A 15,134-nucleotide genomic window follows, 5' to 3' on the forward strand; every position below is an offset into this window, starting at 1 on the left:
AAACTCATAAGACATAAAGGTCAGGAATTACGCCAGAAATGAACATGCCAAAACTAAGGCACGGTAGCAACAACAAATTCGATGTTTCATGACTCAACTTTGGTTTATACCTAGACAATCAGTTGGATAATCCCATGCACATTGGACCAAGGTCTTCTGCAGTCTGCACCCAACCCTGCTATTTTCTCAGTGAGCTGATTATCAGCCCACTCATCAACTCCATCACAACACTATTGTGAAGGCAGTCAATTTTCTGCAAAAGCACAATTAACTTTTAAGTGGACGTCATAATTTCTAGAGAAACAACACAGCGAAAATGGGGGTCGTACCTAGCAGGGATCGATCAATCCAGCCGTGGAGGATGGCCGGCTACGAAGTGACTGTGCTATGCGCCTGTGCCGGTGGTAGAATCCTGACACCTCACGCGGCGAGGAGGACGTGGGCATCTCTGACACCGGCGACAGGTGCACTTACAGCAAGACGAGGGCGAACTGTGGTATTTCACAGTGGCCACTACTGGCATGGACGAGAGTGGATTGGAGTGAGGGGATCTCGTCTGGCCTGGTCCTCCCAATTTATTGTCTCACTGAAACGCGTAAACAAACGACCGGCTGGCTGGCCCGATCAATCAAACAACCCGTACGTTCTCCCACAGTGCACCATGGCTGCACATACGTAGCACCCTGCAGTGTCTGAGAAGCTTCCCTTCTGCTCAGTGCTCACTACGCCAGACAAGAAGGAAAAACCCTTATTTCTCGTATGTTGTCAAGCTATCCTTGATTTGCTGGAGGAGTTCTCATCTTTTATTTCTCGCTGCTACGTTTGGATTTGTCCTCTCTGGATTCTGCAAGATGAACACTGATGTTAGTCCAATGGTAATTGGTGGAAATCTGAAAGTCTTTTGCTGCTTTGTTCGGTTGCTGATGAGTAACTAGAGAGGTCTTGCCCCCTTGCCCCTGTGGGAGTTTCCAAAGAAAACAAATTGGTGGAAAATTGTTCGATTGATCTCATATAAGATTGTTTAGTCTACATGTGGTTCACTCTAGTTTTCCTTCCTCAATACATAAGTCGCCAGATCATGTAAATAATTTGAAGTTACTGGTGGTATTTAATTATGCTTCCATTACCTTTCTTTTTCCACCCCTTCTCATTGTCCACACATTTACTCCCACACAAAAAAGTGACAACCTCGTCTTCTTTTTTTGTGGGATGACCACCTTCTCTTCTGTCGCGACACGAAATAAATCCAACGACAAAAAAGAATGATTGTGGCTGGCTTCACGAAGAAGTAACAAACAAGATGGGTGATGCCATATTTTTTAAGAGGGTCGATGGACTTTATAGGGTAGGATTTCAACAACAATTCCCAAGCTATTGGAACAAAAAACAGCTTGGCTATAGTACTTACAGGAGTTTCGACTTGTATGAGTTTTGTGCTGCGATTAACTTGGGCTAGATGTCATCCAGAGAACGGTGACGTAGTACCACATCTACGGATTTTACAATTGAAATAAGCTTTTTCCCTGCTTTATAGATTACACAACCACTATGTCCGTAAAAGAAGTTCTAGTGCAGGAAGAAAAATAAAAAATCTGCCAGGGCAACAATTAAATACGCCCAAAAGCAAAGTCAAAAGTGATACATGACTCCATACAGCCAAAAGATCAACGGCTAGGGGCGAAGAGAGTCTGTGGCCTGCTAGTAGAATACCATCAATCATGCCGCGTAGCCTATCCTTGTTCGCTGGCTACGAAGTGGGTGCCACAGCAAAAGAGGCAAAATTTTAGACTGATCATCTCCCACCGATCCAGCAAGAGCAAAGGGAATGCCGTGTGATATATGTTTCTTGAAAAATACTACTATTTAATAAAGATATATTAGTAGCATAAAACACCTAGCTAGCTAGTTTACTATACTAAATTAGTTACAAGTATATCCCGGAATAAAAATTATTACTATTCTATCTACAAACCTTATGGCATGCACTAGTTATTTGTAGCACTCTTTGCTTTTCATAAGCTAATAAAGATATTTTTTCGATAAAGAGTAAAGTAGGTAATTGAGTGCTCACTTGCATATATGTGGCCCAGTGTATACCGTACTAGTTAAATCGGATGATGAAAGAAGTGTCTGGTATCCCAAAAATCCATCTCTGCACCCGAGCTCATCTATACTCGCGCAGACAAAAATAATCAAAACAAATACTAGAAAAATTCAAAAAATTCCAATTTTTTTTGGTGAGGTAGAAAATTTGATGCGTGACGTAGTCTCCAATTTTCAAATCATTTGGTGGTATCCCACGATTAGTGTGAGCAACAAAAGAGGAAGAACTCTCACAAAAAACGGAAATAAAACAGGTAGAATAGTACGGGATATTAAGTGCCAACAGAAATGCAGAGGAAATTGCTCGTTCGGGGTCGTTGTTTGTTTTTATTTCCACATGAGCCTCAATTAAAGGGGAACAGAACAAATAGCGACCTCTCAAATCCATCGTTTTTTGAATTGTTTGTTCACACATCTATTTTTCCCACAACGCACGACAACATCCTCCTTTTTAAAGGCAAGAAATAAATCCAACAAGGGAATGAATGGTTGGGGTTAGCTTGGAGAACAAGAACCAAGTAATATGGTTTAAATATGAACACGCGAATAAGAAGAAGCGTACTAAGGTTGCGGTTCGTAGTGGGTGTGGTAGACCAGTGCTAATTGAGAGGAAGTGGGGATCTTGGCTTTAAGCGCTTTTTCATCTATCCCAATAATTTAAGGAGGGTTTTCAAGTGAGGTGCTTTGATAGAGCCCCAATAATTTCTTTCCCAACACTAAATCTGACTTTGAGGTCCTACTTGTCAATGTGATGTCATTCTCTTCCTGGTGGTGTCTAGGCGAACTCTGGCGGCATGGCTGTGGCACGATTGTCTTTGGCAGGCGGCGACGGGTTGCGAGCAGGCGAGCGGCGGCAGTGACTGTCTGGCAGTGCAACGGTCTCTGGCGGTGGGGTGTGGTGAACTTCAGCGTTGGCGTGGTAGACTGCAGCGGCGACAAGTGGTCTCTGGCGGCATCACGCTGGCCTGGCAATTATTGGGAGGAGCAAAATGTTCTATTTTATTGGGGGTGAAGGGGCGGATTATTGGGACGTCCCAATAATTTATTGGTGAATGGGAGTTCGTTGGAGCACGTTTTTTCCTCAACTCTTCCTATACATGAAATTTATTGGGGGAAGGGAGGCTGCTGGTGATGCCTCAAGTAAATCGCACGGCAAACAGTAGTTGTCTAGCTGAATCATTTCTAGCTCTAAAACAAAACTGAATTTTTCATGTTCCTCCACACAAACCTATTCCTGTGAGACAGGCAGGCAGTCCAAAACAAAACAATTTTTATATTTAAAAAATATACAGAAATATTTTTATGGGTGTTTCACACATTGAAGTTCTAGACATTATAAAATGTGTCTTATTTTTGTACATTAATATTTATCATTAAATTTTCACCAGTTTCAAATATTGAAGTTTCAAGCTGATTCGGCACTCAATTAGCACCAAACACCACCTTGATATAAATCAATGATGGATTCTTGCACTATACTATTAGGTGTTTATCATGACAATCAATCAGCACCAAAGATCACCTCAACAAACCAATAATAGATTATGTACTATAATACTATTAGGTATTCATAATCTGTGTATGAGCACATGCACAAAATTTAAGAAAGCCATTAGCACCACCGAGTAGTGTTTGCCTCGTGCACACATCGTACTCCCTCCAGTCAGGTTTATATTGTCGGCGTGAGGTTTTAGCTGCTAAATTTAACTAACAAAACATGTCTTATTTTTCAAACAGGGCTGGTCATTTTTTTAGCGCTGGATTCAAATTATAGTTTGCTAAGATCTTGGAAAAAAGCTGGTAGCTCGGCTAGTGTATGTACAGGCGGGGCAACTTTCTGGTTCGAGTGTTATGGGCGATGGCTTAATTAATACACAGTACTACATCTCTATTCTTAGTTTGATCTTATCCGACCCCACATTACACGTGTTACTTAAAAGATAGAAACAAATGATATATTGGCAGCTTATTCAGAAGAACACTTGCTAGTTTACTGTCAAGTCAATACTATTTTTCTAGAAACCCTATGCTGCAGTCATAAAAAACACCAAAGATGTTTTTTGCACATTAATTTTTATTATTAAATCTTCAACAATTTCAAGCTGATTCGATACCAATTAGCACCACATCACCTCAATAAATCAATAATTGAATCTAGCACTATACTATTAGGTGTTCATAATGTACCAGCACATGGACAAAATTTAATAGAACATGTAGCAACACTGGATTCTAGACCCAATAAGCACCAAACATCACCTCGATAAATCAATAATCGATTCCAGTACTATACTACTCCCTCCGTTTCTTTGTACTTTGCCTATTAGTTTTATTTTAAGGTAAATTTTGTCATGTTCGACCAAATTTATATTAAAAAAATCAACATCTGCAATATCAGACAAATAACAATATAATACTCCATGATTGATCTAATGATACTGATTGATAATGTGAATGTTGATACCTATTCTTTAAACTTGGTCAAACATTAAGCTTATCATTGAACAGAGTGGTGAAAAGCTAGTTTTCCCCCTTCCCATGAAAAGCTTAGGGTTCCTCTGCCTCCCGCCGCCGCCGGCGGTCCGCCTTATCTCCGGTGGCCCTAGGGCGTGCCGACACGATGGATTCCGGCCCTTGCCGGTGGGAAGGCTCTGTTTTTAGATACTTCTTTAAGTTTTGTTGAGGTTTGTGTCCCGCTTAGGAAAACGAGACGGTGGCGGCTCCCTGAAGTTGGAATAAGATCCTCCCCGCATAGTCCCCGTTCCGATGGTATGTCTAGTATCGTTGGTGGGCGTGTGGAGTTGTGTCTCCGGCGGATCTATCCTTGGCGAATTTGGTCTGATCTGGTCGTAGTTCGTCTATGTGTGTGTTTCTTCAGGTTGGATCCTTCCGATCCACCCTACTCTTCATCGGCGACGGTTGCTGTTCTGCTGCGCTGGTCCTATGGGACCTTAGCACGGCGACTTGTCGACTGTCTACTACAACAAGTTTTGCCAGGCTCTGGCGAGGGAGGGGTGATGATGGCAGCGAGCCTTCGGCTCGCTTTAGTGTTTGTAGTTGTCGCTAGGTGGTCTACGGACCTGGATGTAATTTTTATTATTTTTGGTGTTCGTTGTATTGTCATGATTGAAGATGAATAGATTGGAAGTTTTCTCGCAAAAAAAACATTAGAAAGCTTGAATTAACACAAACTCATATGCAAAGTAAAAAAGAATGAAGACAGTATTAGGTGTTCATAAACTGTATACAAACACATGCACACAATTTAAGAGGGCAGTTAGCACCAGCGTGTAGTGTTTGTCCATGTGGGTACAAGATACTACGGATTCTAAATCCAATTGAGCACCATACATCAGCTCAATAAATACACAATAGATTATAGTACTATACTATTAGTTGTTCATAATATGTGTACGAGCACATGCACAAAATGTAAGATGGCAGTTAGCACCACTGTGCAGTGTCTGTCCTTGTGGATACATGGTACTTATGTCTTCCAATCCTAGCGAGCGTGTCATAAATGCGATCTTTCATTGTCCCTTTCTAGTAGCTACTACCTATATTCACAGATGTATAAGTAATGGTAAATCTCATTTAACTATTTCATATTTGTGAAAAAACATATATGGTATATCCCATTTAACTTTTCATATTTATGAAAAGACTATATTATGCTTAGATATAAAGCGTGAACCAACATCTGCTGTAAAATTCTCACCTGAAACATTACCCAAAAATTTGAGTTGTGGAAACCATATATTAAACTGTACAAATTGTATGCTGAACAGCATCCAAATTGTCGTTATTTTTGTAAAAATGGAGGAGGACCCCCGGCCTCTGCATCTGGACGATGCATGCAGCCACTTTATTAATTATTCACACAAGACCTTACAAAGTCATACAACAGTAAGACTGAAGCCACCGTCTAGGCAACAAAAGTGTCGTTGTTCCTATCCAAGTGATGAAGGGATGCTGATAGTCTGGGCCTAGTACCAAACAGACCTCGAAGCCAAACCTAACATCTAAGACCTGAGGTCCCATTCAGGATGCCTGCCGGGTATGGGTCAACTACCAGTCCGGCGCACTCCTCAACCAGGACGTCTGCCGGGTCTGAGGCCGCCGCAGCCACCTGCCACCAATCCATCTTCAGAGCTGTACTGTTGCATCTACCTTGCCCGGTCTAGCTGCCGTCGACGCCACCACGACGCCAGACCGCGTCACCTCCTGCGCGAGTCCATCTCCGCGCATCAGACGCAGAGTCACCACAGCACCATGCCGCCGAGACCCGCCACCATCAATGAGTGAGCTGCCGCACCGCTCCACCAAAGAATCCGTCCTCTGGTCCTGCATCCAGCCGCTGCTCAAAAAATGATGCCCCATGAGGGAAAGCAACGCCCCAAAAGCACTGCCATCGTCCTATCCGGAAACTCCGGATCAAGGTTTTCACCCAGAGCAACGCAAGCATGTTGACAGAAACTGCAAAGGCGATGTCTTCAACAAGATAACGACGCGAAAACACCGCCATCGCCCGCCATGACCCGAGTCATAGCACGGTTTTCACCGGCATCCCCGTCTCCCCACTGTACGCCGGGACTGGATGCGAGAATCCACAACCATCTAGCCGACCACCTCCGGCAAAGAAGATGGCCACCACCTCCACGCCAAGGGCCGGAGCCCCCGACGTCCTCGTGTCGCGTGCCTAGTCCAGAGGCCGCTTGCCGCGCCCGAACAAAGGATGCGCACGATGGCTTGAGGAACCACCATCCAGATCCGAATGGGATCCAGATCGGACACCCTAGCCGCCGACGTGATCTCTTCGTCGTGATGATGAGAAGACATTATCAAAAGTTTAGTTAGAGAAAGTATAACAGTGGAACGAAGCTCCTTTGATGCTTACTCTGTCAAAGACTTGTTATCATTCCGAAGAAAAAATTGGCCAATATTGACTAAACAAGGAAAAAATCCTAAGTTGTACAGGAGGAGTAATCAAAAAGATGAAATGGTATGTTTTATTTTATTTTCTCAAGAAAGATGGAAGGGTCACAAGAATAATGACTGACCTCCTCCCTAATTATTACAATGAAACATAAGATTACACAGAGTTAGCCCATCATCCAAACAATGCACTAAATGCAAAAGAAGCAATGGTGGAATGGAATCTCAATCTAGCCAGCAATGAAAATGAAGGTGTACCTAAGAACAAGCTTGCCCATACGGGGTCACTGTTAGGCTTTAATTCGTTCTGTTTCCACATGGGCCTGTCTCAGTTAAAGAGAACACAACAGATATATCGGCCTCTAGTCCATCGCTTTTCCCTAGTCCGCATCGTTTGAGTATAATACACTCATTTACCACAGATAAATTCAAATTTTATAAATCCATCTTCTATGAACTTTGCTACTCCATCTGAGTACTAACTCAAACTTCCTTTATACACAAAATTTCCTACCTTTTTGTCTCTACTCAACTCACCGCCAAGTGGGCCAGTGGCGTGAGGCTGGCAGGGCAGGAAAGCCATGCAACCCAGCAGCCCTACATGATAAGGAACTTGTATCAGCCTCGCAGCATTGCCAACATGTACGGTCATTGGCTGGATAGTATATTATGTAGTGTAGCAGCGTCATTCAACAAGAGAGTGTTGGTGTGTGTCCAACACATACCAAGGACACATACGTACTGAATTTGCTACTAAAGCATCTGCAAAACTTAGGTACAAAATGTGTCAGCCCCTCAAGAAAACAGGAGCTGTCACTGCATTCACTGAGTTCAAGATGCCATCCTTGAGGGCAACCGGTAGAGATTCTGATGCCCAAATCCGTCGGCGTCATCTTCACCCGGGAAATGGATAGCTTCTCCTTTCTAGCATCACCAAGATGTGTAACTGAAAAATAAGAAGGAAAATAACAATCCAAATGACATACAAATGTGTACAGAGGCGGAGAGAGCGGCATGACAGTTTGTTTGAGTTAAACTTGTTGGTGTGCCATTGAGTTGAATAAGTGCACGCCTTTGCGCAGTGGCCTACAACTTGCACACAACACACGTGACAGAATGTGTTTCTGTCCTGGTGAGAGCTGGGTGTGTCAGTTACTCTGAAGTCGATTGTGTTGGCAACTGAATCTTGTATACATGTTCAGACATTCGTTGTACTACTTTCTCCTCTGTTTTCACTTACTATGTTTCTTCTCTGAAACTCTGAAGCGGGCATCATTGTGTGTGTGTATGTGTGTGTGTGTGTGTCCACAGAAACACGGAGAGCGAGAGAGACTGCGAGGGTCTGAGCCTACACAGTTTGCATATTCATTAGCTTTCTCCCAATGGCAGTAGCCAATTTAAAAAAAGCAGCAGTGATTGCATCTCAGTAAAAATAAGCACCCACTTCAAACCGATGAACCGACCCATCGACCTCCGAAACAGCAACAAACTTTTGAGATTGCAGCCTCCACCAAATTGCTTCGCATCATCAATTAGTACCTCAATCAAGCCACCACGCATCAACCCAACGGTGCGTCTCTAGCCAAAGGATATAGAGAGTCTCCAAAACATCAGCAAGAAGCCAAGAACAAGGCTCTCTAGGAGAAACGACAACCAATACAAAAACTACAAAAATATAGCAAATTGATAATTTCTGCCAACATGGATTATTATGGTCTGAATCTAATAGTGGCACAAAAAGCTTGCTTTCTGTTGAATTTGTGTCGAATGGGTTTCGAAAACTAACTGAACACACATCTATTGTAGCTGATTACAGATAGTTTGCAAAGTTCAAATTATTATGGTCGTGACTGACCAACTCAGCGAAAGATAACACCAAAACGAAAAGGATGTAACTCCACATACACAACAAGTCAACACATGTGCTTCGATACCTTCCAGCAGTAACACAAGAAGATGCCTGAGGACAGGAATCAGTAACATCTTACTCACCAACGTACACAGAAATCTCGATAATTTCCTTTGTAAGGCAAAGACTATATAGCGGCTGCCCAAACAACTGCATGGGATTAGTACCTGAAGTGGAAGCATGCCTAGGGCCTAGTTAGCATCCAACATGCAGCTTTGCTGGTACAGTTCTTATAACCTACAGAGATGATTTAAATTGTACTGGGTTTAATTCTTGAAGCCAAACAGAAGACTCTCCGGTAATATCCAACAGAACACAATCATGAAGTGCAGCAGCATCTTCAGCATCATCCAGGACACTTCAATACTCAGTCTGCTACCCAAGCATTCAGGCAGTAGCACTGCAAGTGATTTGGAAAGTTATAATCTACTGTGATAGCAAGCATATTACAGTGCATAAATATAGTATAAGCATAATAGGTAGTTGAGAAAATGGCAAGACCTTACGAGCTGTTCTGTTCAAGAAAGGGTGATTACTAGCTAGCAGTAAGTACTCCAAACTTATATATAAATATCAAATCTAAAGACGAAAAAGAAGATGAAGAAGTAACGTATGGATCCTTTATTCACAGCCGAATTGCGGTATCTTCAAAGATTATATTGAGTTGTTTGTTTGGATGTGTGCCAACTACTCTCTCTAGCGAAGCCGTTATGATGTCAGTAGTGCTTATCGTGATACGCGAGCAATTTAACACACATTTGAAACTAATGAGGCTGGAGAGGTTTGTAATCGCGAAACTGAAAGCACCAGATCTGCTCAGAGACTCGTTGTCACAGCCGAGAAAAACAATCGCCAGTTTTTCTAGATTGGGCATACATCTTGCTACAAACATGAGATCCATCCCATCTCCCTGCACTCAATAAGTAAATACTCTGAGGCACCGGAACCAAACTTCACCAGTGACTGCAGGCCTTTTGGCTTCACAAGAAGACTGATATTCCTTTGCTTCGAGACCTAGAGAGAGCGGAGCAGGTAAGGCTCCAAGGATGCACAAATCTTCATGCTTAATTCTCTTCACTCGGAAGCATAACTTCTGTAGGTTGACGAACGATCCTACCCAATCTGGAACCTTTGGGAAGACAAAACCCGAGGTCATAAGTTTCTGGAGGTTCACCGAGGGACAAGTGCACCATGTATTCAGTAAGAAGTTGTCACTCAGCTTGTCACTCAACATAGTTATAGTTAAGAACAAAGGTTCCGTGTGCATAGGTTACGGAGAGAAGAAGCAATATCTTCCTTGTGCTCTTGGAAGACATACATATGATAAAAGTGTAGCTTCCTCAGATTCTGTAGCCGCCCAAGCTCTTGCAGAAAGTTATATGATTGCAGGGCAGGCACACGTTTCAATGTCTCCAGTGTTTGCATCTTCGCAATTCCATCGGGAAACCTAACGTGTCCGCTAACAAATAAATGTGCCAAATTTCCGAGATTGACAATACTTGCTGGTAAATCAAACACATTTGTGTGCCTTATGTCCAACATCTCAAAGAACCCTAGATTTCCAATTTGCTCCGGGAGCTCGCTCACCCTTGTGATGCTAATGTTGAGATACCTTAGCTGCAACAACATCCCTACATTCACAAGATGGTAGTTTTCTAATTGCCTGCATGTCCAAAGTCCAAACTGCGTAAACGACTGAACCCCGTCATGGAAGGTATTTTCACAGAATTCCCAGACACATTAAGTGACCGGACATGAGACAATATCAAGTTCATTGGCATGACATAATTTCCTTTCCCATAAACTTGCATGGAGAGCCGTCGAGTTTTGCTTTGTCTCCCGATAGTTAAACTAGGAACACCAATGAAAGTAACAAAGTTCTCTTCGATGGACTTGGAAACTATGAAATCAAGAATCGTGTCATGAACTCGAAAAGTAAGCACCTTATCATATTTGTCCACCTTCACGGGTTGGATCAAACTCCTATTGACGAGCTCACTAAAACACTTCTCTTTTAACTCATATGATGTATATCTGCCTTCTTTGCAAACAAGTCCTTCAGCAACCCATCTCCTTATCAGACCCTTCTTCTCAATAATAGAATCTTCTAGAAATATACTTAGATATAGGAGACAACCTTTTAGATGGGAAGGCAGATCAAAGTAAGTAAGTGACAATATCTTCATCATTCCTTCAACACTAGGATTCCTTTCAAGTGCACGACCAATTGAATCTTTTACTTGGTCCCATTGCTGCTTTGTTCTTTCTGTGTTACCCAACAAACAAGATATAGCAATGATTGCTAAAGGTAACCCATCACATTTTTCCAATATTTGCTTAGAAACTTCTTCAAGGTATGAAGGACAATCTTCTTTGGAACTGAATAGTCTTTTGTGAAATAGATGTCTTGAGTGCTCCATATGAAGAGGCTTCATATTATAAATATGGCCACTGAATGATGAATGACATGAATGCACAACATCAATCATACGGGTAGTGGTGATTAGTCTGCCACGACTGGTCATGGGGAATGCATACTTAATAACATCCCATGTTTCCTTGTTCCATACGTTGTCAACAACAATGAAGTAGCTGCATATCGATTTACGAGTGACATTAGTAGAGCAAACACCAAACGGAGAAAAAACTTGTTTTCCTTGAGAAAATAGAAAAGATAAAAAAGAACGTGGTCGGCGTGTATAGGAGTATAGTTGGAGGGGTATACCCTGTGGGCGTGCATGGACGGAGTCCACCTACGAGTGTCTAGGGACCCCTTGGACCCACACTTAATCATGCCTTAGTACGGACTCATAAGGGAATAAGAATGTGTGTGCTAAACCCAGATCTTATTGTTACATGAGATATGTTCGGATAACCGCGGGATCACCACATCGTATCGTATCTCCTAGAAGATAGCTACCTAATTACTAGCACATGTCAACCTATATAAGGGGTAGGATGTCTCTTTTAATGACTATTCCGTTCCAACACACTCGCAACCTATTTATCCATAGATTTGACTAAACCTGATCATTTGTCGGGCCGGGTCGGGTTCGGGCCGGGCTTGACAAAGCCTGAAGGAAAAATCCCAAGCCCGAGCCCGGCCCGGCCCGGCCCGAAGTACATGAACAGTGACACTTTTTAATTAAATTAATCAATTTCTGGATATTATATTAATTTATTATACCTATATTTTGAATAAAATATGTTTTTATATATATTTCGGGCTTTATTTGGGCTTTTGGGCCGGGCTTCGGGTCAGAAAATGGAGCCCGAGCCCGGTCCGAATATCGGGCTTCGGGTTCGGGCCGGCAGGCCGGGTTGTCCATGACCAGGTCTAGATTTGACCTACACCCTTGTAATTCTTCCATTAATAAGTGTACATTATGAGCAGGGCGTAAGGCTTTTACCCATCTGGAGCCTGAACTTGGGTAAAACCACTGTGCACCATCATTGCTAACGAGATCCCTTCGAGCACCACCCTTCTCTCTATTGTCTTCCACGACCTCCTAGTAGATCGTAAAAGAGGAGCTGCATTAATCGCCGACAAACATGAGTGCTTAAATGACATTGATTAAGTATAGACTCAACCAGCACAACATAATCTAATTTATCTAATTTGGTACAGTAACAATGGAGAGGAGAGCGATCAATGACAGTGGTTCAAACATGTTCAACGGAGAGGAGAGTGATGAATGACAGTGGTTTGAACATGATGCATGTCATGGCCACTTTTATTTGGTGTATACTCCAAATATGTTAGAGAAGCATGAATGCAGAAGTTCAAATAATAGATGCATGGATCGAATAATCATGTCCGCACGTGTGCATCGATGTGTGTGCGTGCGCTCACACACATGATTAATCCGGACCAAGAATAAATGTTCAGGCGATTCGAATGGACGAGTGGATATAATAGGCTTAACTAATGTAAAGACAGGAAAGAAGCACATAAACAGTGAATGCTCGCTCTTAATTAGGATAGGTTGTGACTTAGGGCATGTTCGGTAGCTCCCTAGCTCCCAGCTTCCGCAAATTTTAAAAACAATACACATTTTATGATTATCTTTTCTCATAACATATTAAAAATTTGACTGAACTATTTTGGTGATTGATTTACATGTGGCGTATCTAAATAACGTTTTTTTTACAGATTCAAGGATGACAAACATACATGAGTTTGGAGTGGAGATAGTACCTTTTATCAACAAGGAAATTAGAGATCTTGGAGATAAGTTGTTGTTCATCCCTAGCTTTGGTGTGGGCATAATCTTTATTTGCCACTTCACTGAGAATAGGTCCCAAGATTTTCTTCATGTTCCGATTTTGTGACATTGATACGAAAGCCCGACACTCAAATTTTCCTTTAAGGTCTTTATACACTTGGTTTGCAAGAGTTGTCTTGCCCATCCCTCCTGATCCAACGATGGAGACTATTTTTGGTTGTTGTTGTTGCATTGGTGCATATACATTCCCTTCTGTCAACAATCTGATTATCTCAGCCTTGGGTTCGTCAATACCGACAAGCTTTGAGGCATCCTCGAAGATAGCAAGAGCCCTAGGGTCAACGGTTCCATTTTTTGTGTTGGAGAAGGCCCGAGGTGTCTTGTACCTTTGATTTCTCTCGCCTGCCGCAGTGACTTGATTCTTCAAATCTTGGAACGTCCGATGGTGAGCCTTCCTCTTCCCCAACGTCCCCAGAATGTGTTTGATCTTCTTTATGAAGCCATCTGGCTTAGCATCTTTGTCGTCAAGACCTAGCATCAAGTCGTCAATGGAGTCCTCTGTATCATAGGAGAGCTCCCGCACCATGGTCATCCATACCTTGTCCTGCACGTCAGGATCCTCCTCCTCCGACATATTAAAGAGAAAGGCATGCATGGCAGTAAGCTCATCAGTTAGAAACTTAATCTCACCGCACACCCCTTTGAGATGATTGTACTCGTCGACTAGCAGAGTGCCCAACTTCTCTAGGACGGAGTTAAGGGCCCCCGTGGCCACACTCACGAGAGCCACCTCCATGCGTCGCAGGACGTGCTAGCTCAGTTAGTTTGCGGCCATGGAGCTCGTAGATCGTTAAATGCACTGACAATTAATAAACGGGTGAGAGGCATGCATAGGCCAGAACAGAACGAAGAAAATTCTCAAGATTACGGTTGCCGGTACAATAGTCTCCAAAGTCTAGATATAGCAACAGACCCAAAAAAACAGAAATATGATAAAAGAAATACATGTAGAAAAGTTACATCATCAGTTATTTTGTATAATGTGAATCACTCTCTTCGGTCTTCTGAAAGCTGTCGTACGTCCATGGGCTAGTTTGCGGTTGCTGAATTATTTTGTGCTTGACTTATAATCTGCCGTGGAAAAATAGCGACCAAAACAGACAAGAACGAGTTGGTCTTAAGGCAAAAGTTAGTTGAAAATGTTCGATAATACCAAACTGAGACTTAGACAAGGAGAGACAAGCTTTTGAATTTTTCATTATGAGCATCATTACCAACACAATATTTTTATTATATTTTAAAATACACATTTGTCTTAAGAAAACTTCCAAAAATCATGATATACATTTCTGGATTTTCATAATGCAAGTAAACTAAATTCATGAAACAACAACTCCATCGATCCCGTGGCGGTGGCATCATACTGGACGCCTAGAGGGGAAAAAAGCACGGGAGAGGAGATGGATGAGGTCGGTACTTACTGGGATCCCACCGTCGACCAGACTCCGGCGACGCGTGAAGCAAGCAGCAGCAGCAGCGAGACTTGTGCAGTGGCGCAGGAGCAAGGAGAGGATGGAAATATGTACGTGTGTGGGTTTATTAGCCAGCAAAACGTGTGTACCTAACGCTACATTTGACTTGACTTGTATTCCTGACCACACGTGGGTTGTGGATGGTAATCCTATCGGAGTGCCAATCCAGTGGAGCTTGTGTAGCCCATCGTAGTGCAGAAAACATGTGGATGGCACGCATATCCCAAACGATTGAGAATGGAGAAAATTCTCAAGAGATTGTGATTGCCACGACGTACGATCAAGACCCAAACAACTACTCCAGCATCCACTCATCACTAAAAATGTTGAAACTGCAGAATATCAAGGGTAAAGCCCATGAACGCATCTACCTCGGTATAGCACCTTCTTCGTTGTTTAATCCTTGATCAAAAAGAAGGAAGGGTGAAA

The 15,134-nt window shown here is 42.6% G+C and overlaps 1 pseudogene; it reads right to left on the reverse strand.

Moving 5' to 3' along the window:
• Nucleotides 1-9,485: 9,485 nt before the first annotated feature.
• LOC123131453 (disease resistance protein Pik-2-like) lies at nucleotides 9,486-14,752 on the reverse strand (annotated as a pseudogene).
• Between the last annotated feature and the right edge of the window lie 382 nt (nucleotides 14,753-15,134).

Source organism: Triticum aestivum, chromosome 6A, assembly GCF_018294505.1.
Source record: "Triticum aestivum cultivar Chinese Spring chromosome 6A, IWGSC CS RefSeq v2.1, whole genome shotgun sequence".
In the NCBI taxonomy this organism is placed as follows: Eukaryota; Viridiplantae; Streptophyta; class Magnoliopsida; order Poales; family Poaceae; genus Triticum; species Triticum aestivum.